The sequence below is a fragment of the Theropithecus gelada genome, chromosome 13, assembly GCF_003255815.1.
Source record: "Theropithecus gelada isolate Dixy chromosome 13, Tgel_1.0, whole genome shotgun sequence".
In the NCBI taxonomy this organism is placed as follows: domain Eukaryota; kingdom Metazoa; phylum Chordata; class Mammalia; order Primates; family Cercopithecidae; genus Theropithecus; species Theropithecus gelada.
In genome coordinates this window covers 18,997,323-19,020,363 of record NC_037681.1, presented here as the reverse complement: position 1 = coordinate 19,020,363, position 23,041 = coordinate 18,997,323, and the positions used below count along the sequence as shown (strand labels likewise).

Below are 23,041 nucleotides of genomic sequence, written 5' to 3'. Positions count from 1 at the left end.
GAACAAAGCTGGACGGAGAATGACTTTGACGAGTTGAGAGAAGTCTTCAGACAATCAGTAATAACAAACTTCTCCGAGCTAAAGGAGGATGTTCGAACCCATCACAAAGAAGCTAAAAATCTTGAAAAAAGATTAGACGAATGGCTAACTAGAATAAACTGTGGTGAGAAGACCTTAAATGACCTGATAGAGCTGAAAACCATGGCACGAGAACTACATAACACATGCACAAGCTTCAGTAGCCGATTTGATCAAGTGGAAGAAAGGATATCAGTGATTGAAGATCAAATGAATGAAATGAAGCGAGAAGTTAAGTTTAGAGAAAAAAGAGTCAAAAGAAAAGAACAAAGCCTCCAAGAAATATGGGACTATGCGAAAACACCAAATCTACATCTGACTTGTGTACCTGAAAAGTGACGGGGAGAATGGAATCAAGTTGGAAAACACTCTTCAGGATATTATTCAGAAGAACTCCCCAACCTAGCAAGGCAGGCCAACATTCAAATTCAGGAAATAGAACGCCACAAAGATACTCCTCGAGAAGATCAACTCCAAAACACATAATTGTCAGATTCACCAAAGTTGAAATGAAGGAAAAAATGTTAAGGGCAGCCAGAGAGAAAGGTTGGGTTATCCACAAAGGAAAGCCCATCAGACTAACAGCAGCTCTCTCAGCAGAAACTCTACAAGCCAGAAGAGAGTGGGGGCAAATATTCAACATTCTTAAGGAAAAAAATTTTGAAGCCAGAATTTCATATCCAGCTAAACTAAGCTTAATAAGGAGAAATAAACTCCTTTACAGACAAACAAATGCTGAGAGATTCTGTCACCACCAGGCCTGCCTTACAAGAGCTCCTGAAGGAAGCACTAAACATGGAAAGGAAGAACCAGTACCAGTCACTGCAAAAACATGCCAAATTGTAAAGACTATCGATGCTAGGAAGAAACTACATCAACTAACGAGCAACATAACCAGCTAACATCATAATGACAGGATCAAATTCACACATAACAATATTAACCTTAAATGTAAATGGACTAAATGCTCCAGTTAAAAGACACAGACTGGCAAACTGGATAGAGTCAAGACCCATCAGTGTGCTATATTCAGGAGACCCATCTCACATGCAGAGACACACACAGGCTCAAAATAAAGGGATGGAGCAAGATCTACCAAGCAAATGGAAAACAGAAAAAAGCAGGGGTTGCAATCCTAGTCTCTGATAAAACAGACTTTAAACCAACAAAGATCAAAAGAGACAAAGAAGGCCATTACATAATGGTAGAGGGATCAATTCAACAAGAGCTAACTATCCTAAATATATATGCACCCAATACAGGAGCACCCAGATTCATAAAGCAAGTCCTTAGAGACTTACAAAGAGACTTAGACTCCCATACAATAATAATGGGAGGCTTCAACACCCCACTGTCAACATTAGACAGATCAACGAGATAGAAGGTTAACAAGGATATTCAGGACTTGAACTCAGCTCTGCACCCAGCGAACCTAACAGACATCTACAGAACTCTCCACCCCAAATCAACAGAATATACATTCTTCTCAGCAACACGTCACACTTATTCCAAAATTGACCACATAATTGGAAGTAAAGCACTCCTCAGCAAATGTACAAGAACAGAAATTATAACAAACTGTCTCTCAGACCACAGTGCAATCAAACTAGAACTCAGGATTAAGAAACTCACTCAAAACCGCTCAACTACATGGAAACTGAATAACCTGTTCCTGAATGACTACTGGGTACATAACGAAATGAAGGCAGAAATAAAGATGTTCTTTGAAACCAATGAGAACAAAGATACAACATACCAGAATCTCTAGGACACATTTAAAGCAGTGTGTAGGGGGAAATTTATAGCACTAAATGCCCACAAGAGAAAGCAGGAAAGATCTAAAACTGACACCCTAACATCACAACTAAAAGAACTAGAGAAGCAAGAGCAAACACATTCAAAAGCTAGCAGAAGGCAAGAAATAACTAAGATCAGAGCAGAACTGAAGGAGATAGAGACACAAAAAAAAGACCCTTCAAAAAAAATCAATGAATCCTGGAGCTGGTTTTTTGAAAAGACTAACAAAACTGATAGACCGCTAGCAAGATTAATAAAGAAGAAAAGAGAGAAGAATCAAATAGACCCCATAAAAAATGATAAAGGGCATATCACCACTGAGCCCACAGAAATACAAACTACCATGAGAGAATACTATAAACTTCTCTATGCAAATAAACTAGAAAACCTAGAAGAAATGGATAAATTCCTGGACACGTACACTCTCCCAAGACTAAACCAGGAAGAAGTTGAATCCCTGAATAGACCAATAGCAGTCTCTGAAATTGAGGCAATAGTTAATAGCCTACCAAGGAAAAAAAGTTCAGGACCAGATGGATTCACAGCCGAACTCTGCCAGAGGTACAAGGAGGAGCTTGTGCCATTCTTTCTGAAATTATTCCAATCAACAGAAAAAGAGGGAATCCTCTCTAACTCATTTTATGAGGCCAACATCATCCTGATACCAAAGCCTGGCAGAGACATAACAAAAAAAGAGAATTTTTTAGACCAATATCCCTGATGAACATTGATGCAAAAATCCTCAATAAAATACTGGCAAACCAAATCCAATGGCACATCAAAAAGGTTATTCACCATGATCAAGTTGGCTTAATCCCTGGGATGTAAGGCTGGTTCAACATACACAAATCAATAAACGTAATCCAGCATATAAACAGAACCAAAGACAAAAACCACATGATTATCTCAAGAGATGCAGAAAAGGCCTTCGACAAAATTCAACACCCTTTCATGCTAAAAACTCTCAATAAACTAGGTATTGATAGCACATATCTCAAAATAATAAGAGCTATTTATGACAAACCACAGCCAATATCATACTGAATGGGCAAAAACTGGAAGCATTCTCTTTGAAAACTGGCACAAGAGAGGGATGCCCTCTCTCACTGCTCCTATTCAACATAGTGTTGGAAGTTCTGGCCAGGGCAATCAGGCAGGAGAAAGAAATAAAGGGTATTCAATTAGGAAAAGAGGAAGTCAAATTGTCCCCGTTTGCGGATGACATGATTGTATATTTAGAAAACCCCATCATCTCAGCCGAAAATCTCCTTAAGCTGATAAGCAACTTCAGCAAAGTCTCAGGATACAAAATCAATGTGCAAAAATCACAAGCATTCTTATATACCAATAACAGACAAACAGAGAGCCAAATCATAAGTGAACTCCCACTCACAACTGCTTCAAAGAGAATAAAATACCTAGGCATCCAACTTACAAGGGATGTGAAGGACCTCTTCAAGGAGTACTACAAACCACTGCTCAACAAAATAAAAGAGGACACAAACAGCTGGGCACGGTGGTTCATGCCTGTAATCCCAGCACTTTGGGAGGCCGAGACGTGCGGATCATGAGGTCAGGAGATCGAGACCATTCTGGCTAACATGGTGAAACCCCGTCTCTATTTTGTATTTTTGTCTTTGTAAAAATACAAAAAAATTAGCTGGGCGTGGTGGCAGGCAACTGTAGTACCAGCTACTCAGGAGGCTGAGGCAGGAGAATGGCATGAACTCGGGAGGCGGAACTTGCAGTGAGCGGAGATCGTGCCACTGCACTCCAGCCTGGGCAACAGAGTGAAACTCCACCTCAAAAAAAAAAAAAAAAAAAAGGAGGACACAAAGAAATGGAAGAACATTCCATGCTCATGGATAGAAGAATCAATATCGTGAAAACGGCCATACTGCCCAAGATAATTTATAGATTCAATGCCATACCCATCAAGCTACCAATGACTCAATGACTTTCTTCACAGAATTGGAAACAACTACTTTAAAGTTCATATGGAACCAAAAAAGAACCTGCATTGCCAAGACAATCCTAAGCCAAAAGAACAAAGCTGGAGGCATCACGCTACCTGATTTCAAACTATACTACAAGGCTACAGTAACCAAAACAGCATGGTACTGGTACCAAAACAGAGATACAGACCAATGGAACAGAACAGAGCCCTCAGAAATAATATCACACATCTACAACCATCTGACCTTTGACAAACCTGACAAAAACAAGAAATGGGGAAAGGGTTCCCTATTTAATAAATGGTGCTGGGAAAGCTGGCTAGCCATATGGAGAAAGCTGAAACTGGATCCCTTATACAAAAATTAACTCAAGATGGATTAGAGACTTAAATGTTAGACCTAAAACTATAAAAACCCTAGAAGAAAATCTAGGCAATACCATTCAGGACATAGGTATGGGCAAGGACTTCATGACTAAAACACCAAAAGCAATGACAACAAAAGCCAAAATTGACAAAAGGGATCTAATTAAACTAAAGAGCTTCTGCACAGCAAAAGAAACTACCATCAGAGTGAACAGGAGACCTACAGAATGGGAGAAAAGTTTTATAATCTATCCATCTGACAAAGGGCTAATATCCAGAATCTACAAAGAACTTAAACAAATTTAGAAGAAAAAATCAAACAACCCCATCGAAAAGTGGGCAAAGGATATGAACAGACAGTTCTCAAAAGAAGACATTTATGCAGCCAACAGACACATGAAAAATGCTCATCATCACCGGTCATTAGAGAAATGCAAATCAAAACCACAATGAGATACCATGTCACACCAATTAGAATGGCAATCATTAAAAAGTCAGGAAACAACAGGTGCTGGAGAGGATGTGGAGAAATAGGAACACGTTTATACTGCTGGTGGGACTGTAAACTAGTTCAACCATTGTGGAAGACAGTGTGGCAATTCCTCAAGGATCTAGAACTAGAAATACCATTTGACCCAGCCATCCCATTACTGGGGATGTACCCAAAGGATTATAAATCATGCTGCTATAAAGACACATGCACACGTTACATTTATTGTGGCACTATTCACAATAGCAAAGACTTGGAACCAACCCAAATGTCCATCAATGACTGGAATAAGAAAATGTGGCACATATACACCATGGAATACTATGCGACCATAAAAAAGGATGAGTTCATGTCCTTTGCAGGAACATGGATGAAGCTGGAAACCACCATTCTGAGCAAACTATCACAAGGACAGAAAACCAAACACCACATGTTCTCACTCATAGGTGGGAACCGAACGATAAGAACACTTGGACACAGGGTAGGGAACATCACACACCAGGGCCTGTCATGGAGTGGGGGGAAGGGGGAGGGATAACATTAGGAGAAACACCTAACGTACATGACAAGTTAACGGGTGCAGCACACCAACATGGCACACGTATGCATAGGTAACAAACCTGCACGTTGTGTACATGTACTCTAGAACTTAAATTAAAAAAGAAAAATAACAAAAAAAATTACAAAAACAAACAAAAAAAAAAACCAGGGAGCATTACTACTAATACTACAGAAAGAAATGAACTTCCCAACCTTGCAGTAAAAGGAATTAAAAGAGAACACGATAAACAACTATACACAAACAAATTAGAGAGCCTACATGAAATGAACAAATAACTAGAAAGACACAAATTACTGAAATTAAATCCAGAATAAACAGAAAATCTCAACAAACCTAATTAGTAATCAAAGTTTCCTGCAAAGAATAGCCTGGGGACAGGTGGCTTCACTGATTAATTCTACTAAACATTTAAAGAAGATTAAAACATACCCTTCACAAACTTTTTTTAAAAAAAGCACACAGAAGGACAAAAAACAGGCTGGGCATGGGGAGTGGCTGTAATCCCAGCACTTGAGGAGGCCAAGACTGAAGGATCATTTGAGCCTAGGAGTTCAACACCAGCCTAGGAGTTCAACACGGCCAACACACCATGGCTACAAAAAAAAAAAAAAGAGCTAGGTGTGGTAGTGCATGCCTGTATTCCCACTACTCAGGCGTTTGAGGCAGAAACCCAGAAGTCTGAGGTGACAGCGAGCCATGACTGTACCACTGCATTCCAGCCTGGGCAACAGGGCAAGACCCTGTCTCTAAAACATTTTATGTAACAAAAATTTTAAAACTCAAGAGAAAACATCACGTTCCAAATTATTATATGAAGCAATTCACACCCTGATACCTAAATCAGACACAGTCATCACAAGAAAAGGAAACTACAGATACCCTTATGAATGTGGATATATAAGAATTCTCAACAAAATACAAGCAAACCCTATCTAGCAACATATACAGAGGATTATACATCTCAAACAAGTACAAGAGTTACACACTCTGAACTACAAAGCATCACTGAAAAAAAATTTAAAAGACCTAAATAGAAAGATATCTGGTATTCATAAGCTAGAATACTTAATAATGTTAAAACGGTAATATTCAGATACAACGCAATCTTTTCAAAATCTCACCTTGCTCTTTTGCAAATCGACAAGCAGCTCCCAAAGTTCATAAGAATATTCAAGAATAGTGAAAACAATTTTGAAAAAAAAGACAATGGAGGACTCAAAATTTCCTGATTTCAAAACTTAACTACAAAGCTATGTTAATCAAGACAGAACAGTACTGGAATAAAGATAAACCTTATCAAGGCTCAGCACAGTGGCTCACGCCTGTAATCCCAGCACTTTGGGAGGTCAAGGCAGGCAGATCATAAGGTCAAGAGGACCATCCTGGCCAACATGCTGAAACCCCATCTCTAATAAAAATACAAAAATTAGCTGGGCATGGTGGTGTGTGCATGCAGTCCCAGCTACCTGGGAGGCTGGGGCAGGAGAACTGCTTGAACCCGGGAGGTGGAGGTTGCAGCGAGCCAAGATTGTGCCACTGCACTCCAGCCTGGCGACAGAGCAAGACTCAAGTCTTAAAAAATAATAACAAAAAAACCCTAATCAAATAGAATGGATCAAATAGAATAGAACTGAGAGTCCAGAAACAAACCCTCGCATTTATGGCCAATTGATTTTGGCCCTCAAATGATGAAAGCCAAGACAACTCAGAGGAGAAAAGAACAATCTTTTCAACAAATGGTACTAGAATAACTAGATATCTGCTTGGAAAAGAATGAGGATGGACCTTAACTAACCACATATGCAAAAATTAACTCCAGAAGGAACAAAGATCTCAGTGTAACAGATAAAGCTATAAAACTTTTATAAGTTAATATAGATGTAAATCTTCATAACCTCTGATGAGGCAATGGTTTCTTAGCTAGAATAGGTAAGCAAAGACAACACAGATAAATTAGACTTTATCAAAATTAAAACAGTTTGTGCTTCAAAGGGCACTATCAATAAAGTGAAAAGACGACCCACAGGATGGGAGAAAATTTCTGCAAATGATGTATCTGATAAGAGATACATACAGAGAATATAAAAAGAATTCTCGCAATGAATACAAGACAAACCTCCCAATCAAAAAACGGACAAGGAATCTGAATAGACATTTCTCCAAAGATACATACATGGACAATACATACACACACAAAAAGACACTCAAAACCGGTCCTTAGAGAAATGTTAATCAAAAGGAAAACAACATACTGCTTCATAAACACAAGGATGGCTGTAATAAAAAAGACAACAATAAGCGTTGACGAGGATGTGGAGACATTGAAAACTCCTAAGTTGCTGGTGGTAACATAAAATGGAGGGGCCACACTGGAAAACAGTTTGGTAGTTATTCAAAAAACTAAATATGAAGTTACCATACAACATATCAATTGTACTCTTATGTATATACATAAGAAAACCGAAAATATTTGTGCAAAAAGTGTTCAGCATTCTTATGTATATACATAAGAAAACCGAAAACATTTGTGCAAACAAAAGTGTTCATAATAGATTGTTCATGATAGTCAAAAATGCAAACCACCCAAGTGTCCACTGACTAATGAACAGTTAACAAAATCTGGTAAACCCATTTAATGGAGTATTTTTCAGCCCCAACAAAAAGGCATGAAGTACTGACACAAAGCTCACAGACGAATCTTGAGGACGAATGCTAAGTGACAGCAGCCAGATACAAAAGGCCATATATCTTAGTATTCCATTTATCGGAAATGTCCAGAATAGGCAAAAAGAATCTAGATTAGCAGTTGTCAGGGGCTGGGAAGAAATACGGCGTGACTCCTATTGTATAGAGGGTTTCTTTTTGGGGTGATGTAAATATTTTGGAATGAGACAGTTGTGATGGTTGTACAAGTCTATGACTATACTTCAAAAACCCACTAAATTATACACTTTATTATTATTATTATTATTTTTTGAGACAGAGTCTCACTCTGTTGCCAGGCTAGAGTACAGTGGCGTGATCTCGGCTCATTGCAACCTCAGCCTCCTGGCCTCAAGGGATTCTCCTGCCTCAGCCTCCCAAGTAGCTGGGACTACAGATGTGCCACCATGCCCAGCTAATTTTTGTATTTTTAGTAGAGATGGGGTTTCACCATGTTGGCCAGGATGGTCTTGATCTCTTGACCCGCGGGTGAACTATGATATGGGAAATTGTATCTCAATATTTTAAAAGTCAGCAACAGCAACAAGCCTGTTTTTGTGTTCTATTCCCTAAATCTTTTCTAAAATGTTTATCTAAATGGTATTTTAAATACTATGTAACCACAGGACAAAACGTAATCTCTGCTCCACAAGAGCTTTAAGCTTACAGTTCTTTCATGGATACAAATTCATTCATTAGATTATGCACAGGGAGGACAAAACAGCAAATGATAAAGCAAGCGGGTCAAACTGTCAACAGCCGGTCAATCTGGGTAAAGAATATGAGTGTTTTTGACTATTTTCATTCTTAAAAATGTTTTGAAAGTTTGAATATATGCCACACAAAAATGTGAAAAAAGAAAAGTACTACTGCAAGACTTCTAAAAATCTCAACGTTTGAACACGTTCACTCTTTTAAAAGGATATACATCAAGCGATTGTAAATTCACTTAAATTATGCTAAGCTGGAAATACTGATTACAGAGGAGGCTGGTATCCTTATTGTAGCCACAGATTAAATGTGCCAAGAATAAGCTGCTGACATGTCTGTGACTACAGTGGTATTATAGCTTTCTTAAAACACTCAGTTAAAAAAAACACAAAAACACACTCAGTTAAAATGATACTTATGCCAACACAGCTATTGTGCAAGGGATTTTTACCTTGCATTATATCTTGTAATATAATATTTGATTGGAAATATGGTATATCCATAAAGTTATCTACATTGCATACCCTTAATCTATAAGATCGCATTCTAAATATTAGATAAGTAAGTAATCCATATCCTTTTTATAGAAAAAGAAAAGAAATAATAAAGAATACAAATCAGGCCGGGTGCGGTGGCTCAAGCCTGTAATCCCAGCACTTTGGGAGGCCGAGACGGGTGGATCACGAGGTCAGGAGATCGAGACCATCCTGGCTAACACGGTGAAACCCCATCTCTACTAAAAAATACAAAAAACTAGCCGGGCGAGGTGGCGGGTGCCTGTAGTCCCAGCTACTCGGGAGGCTGAGGCAGGAGAATGGCGTGAACCTGGGAGGCGGAGCTTGCAGTGAGCTGAGATCCGGCCACTGCACTCCAGCCTGGGCAACAGAGCGAGACTCCGTCTCAAAAAAAAAAAAAAAAAAAAAAAAAGAATACAAATCAATAAAGTAGAAAGCAGAAAGCAGAGAAAAATCAAAGGAAACAAAAGTTTTCTGTTTGGGAAGATTACCAAAATTGATAAACATCTAGCCAGTCAGTTTGAAAAAAGAGAAGCCAGGTACTGTGAACATAAGAAATGAGAGACTGAATATGACTACACTTTCTACAAACATTAGAAGACTAATCAGCAAATATAATTAACAACTCCTAGTTTATGACACAGACAAATTCCTTCAAAGACTCAAAATACCAAAGGTCACTCACAAAAAACTAGCTAACTTGAATAGGCTTATATGTACTTAAGAAATTTATTTTGTAGTTAAAATCTTCTCACAAAGATAACTCCAGGATTAGATGGATTCAATGATGAGTTCTCCCAAATATTTAAGGGAAAAAAAAAATTGTACACAAACTCTCCCAGAAAACAGGAGAAACTCTCCAACTCATTTTACGAAGCCAGCAACACTCTGCTCCCCAAAAACAAAAAACTACAGACCAATTTCACATCTTACTACAGATGCAAAAAGTCTTAACAAAATTTCAGCAAATGTAATCTGTCAGTGCATAAAAAACATAAAAAACATAAAAAACACCATGACCAAGTGGGATTTATGCCAGGAATGAAATACTCTTTAAATATTCAAAAAATACTTCAACATATAAGACTTAAAAAACAAAATTAATCATTTCAAAAAAAGAGAGAAAAAACATTGGACAAAATTCATCATCCATTCACAATAAAAGATCTTGGCAAATGGGCACAAAAAGAACTTCCTTAAGCTGATAAAAGGCATGTACAAAAGATATACAGCTATCATCGGACTTAATGGTGAAAGAATAAATACTTTCCATTTAAGATTAGAACAATGTAAGACTGTTCCTTCTTACCACTCCTATTTAACATCAAAGTGAAAGAATGAATGAAGGTAAGAAGGCAATCTTCGTGCCAATAAAACACAAAGAAAAGAAAGTATGTAGACAGGAAAAGAGAAAATAAAACTGTCTTTAGACATGAACATAATATCGGAATTTTTTTGATTCTGGTAGAATTTTTACAGGTGTTATAGGATATAGGAAAGTAGTAAGATTAGGAAAGTAGCAGAATACAAGGCCAACATATAAAAATCAATCATATTTCTAATAACAGCAAGGAACAACTGGAAAATAAAAAACCAAAAGCATTTACAATTGCATCAAAATACTAAGAGAGATAGTTGACAAAAGACAGCTGGAAGAAATTAAAGAACACGTAAATAAACAGAAAGATATACCATGTCCATGCATCGAAAGAACTGATATTGTTACAGCAATTTTCCCCAAATTGATCTAGACAGTAAATACAATTCCAATCAAGCTTTTGTAAAAATTTACAAGATGATTCTAAAATTTATACAGAAAAGCAAAGGACCCAAAATAGTAAAAAGAATTTTGAAAAAGAAGAACAAGATTGGAGGACTCAACACTGGCAGATTTAAGACTCAAAATCATAGTAATCAAGATGGTATAAAATTGACACAGATAATAGATGTGTGAAATAGAAGAGACTCCAAAAGTAGACCCCCACACATATGGTCAACTGATTGCGATGGGGTGCCAAGGCAATTCAATTGGGGAAAAATGATCTTTTCAATAAGTCATGCTGGTACAAATGAATAGCCACATGGGAAAGAAAAACAAAAGAGAATCTGGATGTGTCAAAATTTACAAAAATCAACTTGAAATGAGTAACAGAATTTATGTAAAAGCTAAAATTCTAAAGTTCCTAGAAATCAACACAGGGGAAAATTTTAGTGACCCTGAGTTTGGCAAAGACATTCTTAAGTAGGATACAAAAAAAAGAATCTTGAACTATAAAAGAAAAAAAAAGATGAACTGAGAGGTGGATTAAAATTTATTTTTTTTTAGGTTTTACTCCTCAAAAGACACTGTTACAAAAGTAAAAATACAAGCCACAGACTGGAAATAATTTTTGCAAAACACTTATCTGACAAAGGACTTGTATCCAGAATATGTAAATAACTGTTACAACTAAGTAAGAAAACAAACAGCTCAATTTAAAAAAACACAAAAAAGATGTGAACAAACATTTAAGCAAAGACAACATGAATAGCACATGCAATAAGAGGGCACATGAAAACATGCTCAAGATCCTTAGTCATTAGGAAAATAAAAATTAAAACACCAGGAGACACCACTACATAACCACTAAAATGATTAAGATGAAAACTTCTCACTATATCAAGTGTTGGCAAGGATGTGGAGGAAGTGGAACTGTAATACACTGCTAATGGTAACATCAAGTGGTGCAACCACTTTGGAAAACGTGTTTCTGGAAAAGTTGAACATATAACCCACCAGACATTCCATTTCTAGGTATTTGCCCAACAGAAATGAAATGCATGTGTGAATGAAAATGAAAGACTTGTACATGAATATTTAGGGAAGCTTTATTTGTAATAGCTCAAAAGAGGAAAGGACTCACATTCCCATCAATGTGTGGGTGGATAAACAAATTGTGATACAGCAACACAGTGGAATACTATGCAGCAGGAAAACAGTCAAACACGCAACATTACAGACGAATCTAAAAATAATTATGCTGAGTGAAAGAAGGGAGACCACAGGAGAGTAAATACTGCATGATTCTGCTTATACCAAGTTTTATAATATGCAAAGTAATCTAAGTGACAGAAAGCAGAAGAACTGTTGCCTGGGATGAGGAAGGGAGGTGGGAAAATCCTACAAAGGAGCACAAGGAAACAGAGAGTGCATACGTTCACACAATCTTCACTATGGTAATAGTTGCACATGGGCCATAACTCAAACTGTACACTTTAAATGTGTGCAGTTTAATGTACATTAATTATACCTCAATAAATTTGTTCATTAAAAGTCAAGGCCAGGCGCAGTGGCTCATGCCTGTAATCCCAGCACTTTGGGAGGCCGAGGCAGGAGGATCACGAGGTCAGGAGATCGAGCCATCCTGGCTGACATGGTGAAACCCCATCTCTACTAAAAAAAAATATAAAACAATTAGCTGGGCATGGTGGCAGGCACCTGTAATCCCAGCTACTCGGGAGGCTGAGGCAGGAGAATGGCATGAACCCAGGTGGCGGAGCTTGCAGTGAGCCGAGATCACACCACTGCACTCCAGCCTGGGAGACAGAGCGAGACTCTGTCCCCAAAAAAAAAAAAAAAAGTCAGTATTTATTTTTACACCCCACACAGGGCTTGCTTCTTTTGGTTACTTTTATACAATAGCTTTTGAAGGATTCCAAATCATCATCTTACATCAACTACATGAAGGCCTTACTCCAAAATTGCAACCATTTTCCTTGTCTTATTTCTTGTACCTGGAAACCCAACTGGCCTGTTATTATTAAATCCTCCTTCTGAGAAACACATCACTATGGCTTGTGAGGATGATGGCTACCAATCTCATTACGTGTCTTTCTTACAGAATATCCAAAATTTCAGCACAAGACAAAAAATAAAAATACATCTATATATATAGATACCTTATCAAGCCAGTATTTAAGCACTTCATTAAAGCAGTGAATGGAAAAAAGTATTTCCCAATGAAAAGTGTTCGCAAGGCTTTATAGTCCACATTTTTGTCTGTATGATAGTTAAAATAATTAACTACAATCAAACGCATACATAAAGATTCGAAAAGCTATGTACCTAAGATGTGTGTGCTCTACTGATTATCAGCTACGTTTCAATCTAAAAACAGTCAAAGTTTGAAGACAGCAGTGCTGTGTTTCATGGACATTCCGCCTTTCCTCTCCCTGACCATCCCTGTGGCTTCTGTAGCCCTAGTCCTCTCTCCAGCACGCCATGATCCTAATGTCCCGAAACTTGCTTCTCCCCCTGCTAGCAGCTCTACACTCTGTGGCAAAGAGCATCAGGATAGGGTCTCTTCACAGGATATTCCCCTTCGGGCAGCAATAGCCTGGGAAAGCAGTTAACATCAGTGACTTAGAAAGAACTTTTTTTTTTTTAAAAAAAAGATTACGGGCTTCTCAGAAATCATGTAGAAGTTAAATGAGTTCAGAGCCAGAACTAGGGCACGGGTCTGCTGATTCCAAGACTCCAGCACTGACCACATCTGCATTCTGATTTATCAGCTCAAGATTCCAGTCCAGTTTCTCCACACCGTGGAATTAAAAACTGCTCCGCCATCCACGTGTAACCAAAGATGACTAAGATTTTAGCCAATAAGGATTAAAGGGAGGAAAACAAGCTTAGTTTCCAGGTACTAATATCCTTTTAATAGCCTAAATTTGCAGTAAAGAAAGTACAAAAGCTGGAAATAGCCAACAAACCAAGAGGAACTCATTTCCCACAGAACACACGCACTGTTAATTTTAGGGATTTACCAGAGTTGCACATTTTAAAGTTAAAATGACAGAACTAGAGAACAGAAGCAGAGAGCAGAATAAGCCCACAGTTCACTGATGGTGCAGATCACATTCAGCACAACCGGACATATTGTAATAGGGGGAAAAAAATCCCTTTAAGCGAAAAGCAAGGATTTAAGGAAGTTAGAAAAACACGGAGTCAGTTAGGTTTGGTGTGTAGCTTCTGGTCTACCTTAGTAGTCTGCAGTTCCAAAGACAATGGCGTTTTGTAAGCCCCTGTGATGGTAACATGTGTCGGCTTCGTTCTTCTAGCTCTCCGGAGCTCCCACTGGACAGCTTCTGGTGCCACACAGAGGGGCGGAGGCACATCCTCAGGCGGTACAGTACGATTAGGCCAGTGGGTAGGGGACTGCCAGACCTGAGGGATGAATAACAGCATTTCCCGTGGCTCGTTCTACGGTCACCTCCCTGGTAAGCTTCTCATTCCATCTCTGCTGGGCCACTGTTGTGGGCAGACAACGCCTGCCACTGCCACTGGGTAAAATGTCTCACTAGCAAGTCCCTCCTGAGCTTCCCTTTTCCTGATCCTTTGGCCAGAGAGGACAAGGTTTTCTGTTTTTTGTTTTTGTTGCTGTCTACGCCTGTTGGCAATTTCAAGTTGTACTCCACTCCAGTCTGGGGTATATGCGGGAAAAACACAAACACACATACACACCCCGCACCACCACCCCGCAACACACAGGCACGGAAATCACTCCTGTCCAGTGGTTTTCAAGTCCTAAAGTCCTCTAGCCAGTTCACCCTCTTTCCACCTTTTAGAGTCCTTTAATACCATACAGCATCAGTGAACCTGGAGACAGATTTAAAGAACTGTTCAATCTGGGCCGGGTGCAGGGGCTCACACCTGTCATCCCAGCACTTTGGGAGGCCGAGGCAGGTGGATCAGGAGGTCAGGAGTTCAAGACCAGCCTGACCAATATTGTGAAACCCCGTCTCTACTAAAAATACAAAACTTAGCCAGGAATGGTGGCGCACGCCTGTAATCCCAGGTACTCGGGGAGACTGAGGCAGGAGAATTGCTTGAACCCGGGAGGGAGAGGGTGCAGTGAGCCAAGATTGCGCCACTGCACTCCAGCCTGGGTGACAGAGCAAGACTCCACCTCAAAAAAAAAAAAAAAAAAAAAGAGTTGTTCAGTCTGAACAGCTGCAGAAAAAAAAGGCTAAAACAAAAAAATGAACAAAGCCTCAGGGACCTGCAGGGCAATAATAAAAAATCTAACATTAGGAGAGGAGAAAAAATGTGAGGCTGAGGGAGGATTTGAAAAATTAATAAAGAAAAACTTCCTAAATTTGGTGAAAGACATAAACTTACAGAGCTAATTCCAGATAGGATAAACCCAAAGAAATTCATATCGAGGCACATCATGAACTTCTGAAAACTAAAGAAAAAAAGTCTTAAACCGAGAAAAATGACACATTGCCTATACTAGAACATCAATTCGAATTGGTGTTCAGTCTGAAACCACGAAAGTGCAAAAGAAGCTGCACATTTCTTAAATGCTGAAATGTAAGAACTGAAATATAAGTACTGTCAATTGTGTGGGCCCAGCACAGTAGCTCATGCCTATAACCCCAGCACTTTCGGAAGCGGAGGCGGGAGGGCCACTTGAGCCCAGGAGCTCGAGACCAGCCTGGGCAATATAGTCAGACCACATTATTACAAAAGAATTTTAAAACTTAGCTGGGCATTGTGGTGTGCATATGTAGTTCCAGCTACTCAGGAGGCTGAGGTGGGAGGATTGCTTGAGCCCAGGAGGTGAAGGCTGCAGTGAGCCATGATTGTGCCACTCACTGTACTCCAGCCTGGGTGACAGAGTGAAACCCTGTCTCATTCAAACAAAAACAAAACAAACAAAAAACAACAGAAAACTGTTAAGTATGAATGCTATAACCAGCAAAGCTATCCTTCAAAAAAGAAGGTAACATAAAGGCATCAGCAAATTAAAAACTTTGTCACTACCAAGCCTACCCTTACAGAAGATCTAAAGGAGTATCTTCAAAAAGAAAGAAAATAATAAACGGCAGCTTGGAATTTCATAAAGGAAACAAGAACAAAGGAAGGGGTAAATACAAGAGACCATCCTTTTCCATCAAGTTTCTAAAATCATACTGATGGCTGAAACAAACTTAACATCTGTTGTGCTCAATGTATGGAGACGAAATAACTTCGGAAAATTACATTTTAAAAAACAGGAAAGGCAAAGGGACCTTAAAGTCAGATTTTAATGCTATACTCAAAGTGGTAAAACACTCTTATCAGTAGGCCGTGATATATTACATATGCATACTGTAATGAGTAGAATCACTAGGAAGAATACACAAAGCAATATATCCTAAAACAGTACAAATAAAACACGATGGAATCCTAAAAAAAAGTTAAAGTAATGCAAAAGATGGCAAGAAAAATGAAGTGAGAAATAAGAAAGAGGGTGGAAAAAAAAACTAGAATGGCAGACTTACGCTCTAACATAAGCACTTTAAATATATAAATGGTCTAAACACATCAATTAAAAGACAGATTAATTGGCAGAGTGGAATATACAAAATCCAACTACATACTGTCTAATACAAACTTATTTCAAACACATCAGTCTTACATAAAAGGTTGTTAAAAGATACATCATGCTAACATCATTTTTTAAAAACAGGTATAGCTATATTCACACAGATAAGGCAGATTTCAGAGGAAAGAAAATTACTAGAGACAAAGACATTTACATAACGATACTTTAAAAATCAACCCATTGATAAAAAAAATACTGCTCCTAAATGTAAATGCACCAAACAATAGAGTTGCAAAATAATAAAACAAAAACTGACACAGCTAAATTATAGGTGGGGACTTCAACACTTCACTGTCAGCAACTGGTAGAACTAAAAGAAAAATTAGCAAAGACAGAAAAGAACTGAACATCAACCAACCAACAGGACCTGAAAGACATTTCTAGAACACTCCACCCTACAACAGAATATTCATTCCCTTTAAGCTACCGTGGACCATGTACCAGGATAGACCATACCCTGGGTCATAAAACAAACCCCAACTATTTTAAAATAATTAAAATTATTCCATTTTCCAACTATAATGTTGGTGAACCTTAAGTTCTTACGATTTCCAATCACAATGTAATCAGACTAGAAATCAGTAACAGAAACACAACACAGAAATCTTCAAACACTTCTGCATAACACACTTCTGAACGAATCATTGGCCAAAAAGCAACAGAACAGCAAAAAATACATATATGTAAATAAAAATAAAAACGCAAAATATCAAAAAACAGTTCTGACCGAAATACTCATGTCACAGTGATGCTTATGTTAGAAAAGAGGAAATGGTCTCACATTAATAATCTCTGTCCCCCACTTTAAGAAACTAGAAAAAGTAGAGCAAAATAAACCCAAAGCAAGTAGAATGAAAATTATGAAAACAAGAGCAGAAACCAATGAAACTGAAAACAGGAAAATAACAAAAAAAATCAATGAAATCAAATACTGGTTCTCTGAAAAAAGAATCAAAATCGAAAAGCCTCTAGCAAGACTGACACAAAAAAGTGAAGACACAAAGTACAACCATCAGGAATGAAACAAGGGATAGCTTCATGCTATAGCCATTAGAAGATTACTAAGGGCATAGAATGAATAACTTAATGCTCATAAATTTGACAACTTTGAAAATACGGACCAATTCCTCAAAAACCACTAACTACCAAAGCTCAGCCAATATGAAGGCGATGGCCTGCATAAACCCATAACATTAAAGACAATGAATTTGTGAAGAGAAAGATCTCAGCCAGGTGCAGTGGCTCACACCTGTAATCCCAGCACTTTGGGAGGCCGAGGCGGGTGGATCACGAGGTCAGGAGTTCAAGACCAGCCTGACCAATACTGTGAAACCCCATCTCTACTAAAAATACAAAAAAATTAGCCGGGCATGGTGGTGTGCACCTGTAGTTCCAGCTACTGGGGAGGCTGAGGCAGGAGAATTGCTTGAACCTGGGAAGCAAAGGTTGCAGTGAGCTGAGATCACGGCACTGCACTCCAGCCTGGGTGACAAGAGTGAAACTCCATCTCAAAAAAAAGAGAGAAAGATCTCCAAAAAAGAAATTCCCAGGCCAAAATGGCTTTACTGGAAAATTTTACCAAACATTTAAAAAAGAATTAGGGCCAATTTTACATAATCTATTTTAAAAAAACAGAAGAAAGAACATTTCCCAACTCATCTAATGAAGCTAGTGTATTACTCTGACACCAAAGCTAGACAAAACCATTGCAAAATTTTTTTAAAAACTATAGACCACTATCCCTTATTAACTTAGGTGCAAAAACCCTCAAATACTAGCAAACTGAATCTAGTAATACAGGAAAAGGACTACACACCGTAAGTAGAATGTATGCAACATATGCAAGACAGAATAAACATTTGAAAAAAATGGAATCAAATATACTAATAACAAAATCATATGATCATATCAACTGATGCAAAAAAAAATTATTTGACAAAATCCACCATCCCATCATGATACAAATTCTCACTAAAATAGACACAAACTGGAACTTCCTTTACATGACAAAGAGCATCTGCAAAAATCTACACCTTAATGGTGAAAGAATGGTTTTCCCCTAAGACTGGGAAAAGGTGATCCACAAATTTTTTTTCAGCACAGTACTAGAAATTCTAAGACACTGCAATAAGGCAAGGAAAATAAAATGCACACAGATCAGGAAGGAAGAACAAAACTGTCCCTACTGGCAAATGATATGATGGTTTACACGGAAAATCCAAAGGAACCTGTAAAAATCATCTAAAACTTCTAGAATAAGTAAGTTCAGCAAGGAAGCAGAATACGAGATTAACACACATAAATCAATAACATTTCTATATACTAACAGTGAACATATGGAAACCAAAAAGTTAAAAACAAAACATTATATACTAACAACGAACATATGAAAACCAAAAAATAAAAAACAAAACACCATTTACAATCACTCTGGAAAGTGAAATACTTGCAATCACTCCGGAAAGTGAAAGCTATGTACAGGATCTATATACTAAAAAATTTTAATGCTGATTAAAAAAAGAAAACCTAAATAAATGAACATATATAATGGAGTACTTAACACAGTAAAAATGTCACTTCTCCCCAAATTAATATACAGGTTTAATGCAATTCCTATCAATATCTCAGCAACACATTTCATACACATAAACTAGCTTATTCTAAAATTTGCACAGAAAAGTACACACCCTAAAATAGTCAAAACAATCTTGAGAAATAAGGAAAAAGTGACAGAAATTATTCTCCTCAATATTAAGGTAGAGTAAGAGTAAGGGTAGTATTATTCTAGTAAAAGAGTACCTGAGACAGTGTGACATTGTCAAAGGGACATGCACAGACTAATGGAATAGAACAGATGACCCACAAAGAGAGCCACACAAATATGCCCAATTGATTTTGATACAAGTATGAAAATAATTCACTGGAGGAATTTTTTCAATATTCAATAAATGGTGCTAGAGCAACTGGACATCCACATGCCAAACAGTGCCAAATATTTTTGTATCTCAGAACCAGCTTGCTAAACGGAAATATGAAATAGTTACGATGGCCCATCAGATAATTTCTTGATTATACAGAGAACAATTATATTTTTACTCCATTCTTTAACCCATGTGGTATTGATCTCCTGTTACTCTGATCAAAGTTTCAGCGTACAAATTAAAATTTCAATTTGTTTTCAAGGAAGGTTATAAATAACAGATCATACTCCAAAGTGGTAAAAGAAAAAAAAGACTTAAAAGCTTGGAAAATTTTCTGGGGCATAGTAGTAACTGGGGTAAAAAGAGAAAAATTTATGTCAAAGTGAGAATGTGTTATATATAAATATTTTAAAATATTTCTCTTTTTTCATTAAGGAGTGTAAACTAGATTTTTTTTTTTTTTTTTTTTTTTTTACTATAAACATGACTTTTGTAAATATGTGGTCCAAAAATCTGATTCACTATTAGTCTTTAATAGCTTATTCCTCACCTCTGACATAAATTTTAAGTTAAAAAATTATCCAACTGTGGCTGGGCATGGTGGCTCATGGCTGTAATCCCAGCACTTTGGGAGGCCGAGGTGGGTGATCACCTGAGGTCAGGAGTTCGAGACCAGCCTGGCCAACATGGCGAAATCCCGTCTGTACTAAAAATACAAAAATTAGCTGGTGTGGAGGCGTGTGCCTGTAATCGCAGCTACTCGGGAGGCTGAGGTAGGAGAATAGCTTGAACCTGCGAGGAAGAGGCTGCAGTAAGCCAAGATTGCACCACTGAACTCCAGGCTGGGCAACAGAGTGAGACTCCATCTCAAAAAAAAAAAAAAATTAACCAACAGCAATAATTTTTTAAGTGAAGGTAAATGTTTGAACAAATGTGAGACTTTGTATAGAAAAAAATTGGAAGACACCGAATTTGGCAAGTTCTAAACACAGTAATGTTTACATAAAAACAAAAAGCAAAAAACCAAAAATGTTGTTGTGCCCAGTACTTAATGATTTACATATATATAAATTTTAACATTACTACGAATTTTAGTTTATTATTTTTAAAATTTAGTCACACGTTTTACTTTTGATTACATACATATGAAACAACATTATAGATTTTATGTTTCCTCCTGTACTAACTAGGCACAAATTTTAATGTACCTCTAGTCTGTCCTGGTTTGCTCCGAAGTTGAAGGGATCCTATGTTGGTGCTGCCCACTGACTATAAACAGAAGGTACCAGCTAACTCACAGGACGGGGAGAGGCAAGGCTATTTCATGATCTCATTGTGGGGTGAGTCAAACCTAAACTTAAAAAAAAGAAACAAGTTACCTCTTCAAGACATTAGTTTAAAAAAAAAAAAAAAAAAAGAATAGAAAAGAAAAAAAAAATGTGCTCAAGTGTTAGAATTTCTATTCCAAAGGACTTAAGTTTCCTGTTTTGAAAACATGCTGGAAAGCTTATGCCTGTTGGCAAGGCTGCCAAGTATGCTGACAAATAATGAAAGTTTCAAAACTAGGCCTCTGAAATACAATTAGCTAATGTCATAGCAGGTACCTTGATTATTAAAAAGAAAAAAAAAGATAACTTTTAACTAAAAGCTACTGTACCTAAGCACTGTGCTAAGGGCTAAGGCTGGACCTCAAGGAGCTCATACACTGAGATGAAACACAGACGAATAAATCAAGTACTGGGTGTTCCAGGTGCTCTGAAACCAACAAATTCAGCCACAAGGGTTTATGGAGTGGCTACATCTGAAGGACCAGTCAGGCGAACAAGGAGGTAGGCATTCCTACCGGAAAGCATAACAGTGCAAAGGAATTCGAGGTATGAAAAATCATGGTTCTTTAAGAAGATATGTCATTTCATAGGTCTGAAATTTAGGGAGCACTGAAGAGAATTAAGAGGAGGCTGGAGATGGGGGCAGAAGCTGAGCCACCATCCACACCAACCCTGGAAGTTGTGTGTTATTTTTCCCATTTTCCAGTAATCTGCCCAAGGTCAAACTTCTGACAAGTGGCAGAGATGAGAGGACAGATCAGGTCTGCCTCTCTACAAAGCTCAGGCTGTCTCTCAACAAACCTTCCAACACTTAGAATCTCCCACTAGAAGCAGCTTCCCGAAGACAGAGAAAGCCCATGGTGAAGTGGAACAGTAACAAACCCTGAAACTAATCACTAAAGTAGCTCTTCTCAAAGTGGAGTTCTTGGACCCCCGCATTAAAACACCTTGGTACTCAGCAAAATGTAGATTCTGGGCCTACATTCAGACATACGGAATCACATTCTCTGAGATTGAGCCTGGGAGTCTGCATTTTACGACACCCACAAGCTTTGAAGGCTGGTGATTTAAATGCCTGTTACACCCAGGGCAAGTGGGTGACCAGATTTGAAGGGGCATAAGAAGAAAGGAAAGGCTTAATTCAACTTCAGATAAATGGGATCTGAGTTAACAAGGAAATAGACAAGGAAAAATGCTGACGCAGGCAGTTCCAAGACAGTATTTGAACTTGGGGAAAGAGGGACACCGACAGAGGGAGGAAACTGAAGCTCTAAGCTTTCAAAAATCAAGGAAGACATGGTAGAGGGCTGAGGTCTGCAACTTACTACGGGGCAGAACCTCCCTCCAGCAGCAGTGGAGCACTGACAGTGGAGGTTTAGGAGGAAGAGGAACAGAACAGGGCATGTGTCATGGAAGTCAAGGAAGTGTCAAAGGCTATTCCACAGAGAAAAGAGGAGACCAGAGGGCAGAGACTTGAAAATAAGCCACCAGAGTTGGCCAATTGGAAGCCACTGGTAAGTCCTGGGACAGGTTTCTGAGTGGCAGAGAAATCAGACTCTAAAGTAGATGCCTGGGAAAGTCAAGAAAGCAGGAGAAGGGAAAGGAGAAGAAATGCTCTTTCTGACGACTGAAGTAAAGAAACATGGGTGGAGACACAAACTGAGGTTACGAGAAAGAAGAAACAGGAGCTGACACTGGAGGGTCTGTTTCAATGAGCTAAGATACAAGGTCATCTGTGTCTGGCGGGAGGTGGGGAAGAGCCAGACAGGTGTGAAGAACCAACTGCTTCAGCCACATGATCAAGGCCTGAAGGAGCCACTGCGGTCCTGACTCTCAAACAGGGAAGTATTTTCTTGCCATCCCTTTTTCTGTAGAAAAGTTTAACCTACAGAATAGTTAAAAGAACTGAATGTGTCAGATTTGTTTCAGCACATTCTCCCTTTCTCTCTCTCTCATATATATATGAGAAAATATATGTGTGTGTGTGTGTGTATGTGTATATATACGTATATGGCCAAACCATTTGAAAGCAGGCTACAGACACCACAACACTTCCCAATAAATACTTCCAGCACAGATTCCTTAAGAACAAAGACATTCTCCTACATAATCACAATTCTATTACCACAGCCAACCATTTTAATATTGACATATCACATTAAAAAAATACAGTCTGTATTTAAGTTTCCTCAATTGTCCACCCCAAA

At 38.2% G+C, this 23,041-nt stretch overlaps 1 protein-coding gene across 1 annotated transcript in view; it reads right to left on the bottom strand.

Annotated features, from left to right (window-relative positions):
* TMEM131 (transmembrane protein 131) overlaps positions 1-23,041 on the bottom strand; it is a 252,530-nt gene that overhangs the window by 196,625 nt on the left and 32,864 nt on the right. The gene's annotated exons all lie outside the window — the stretch shown is intronic.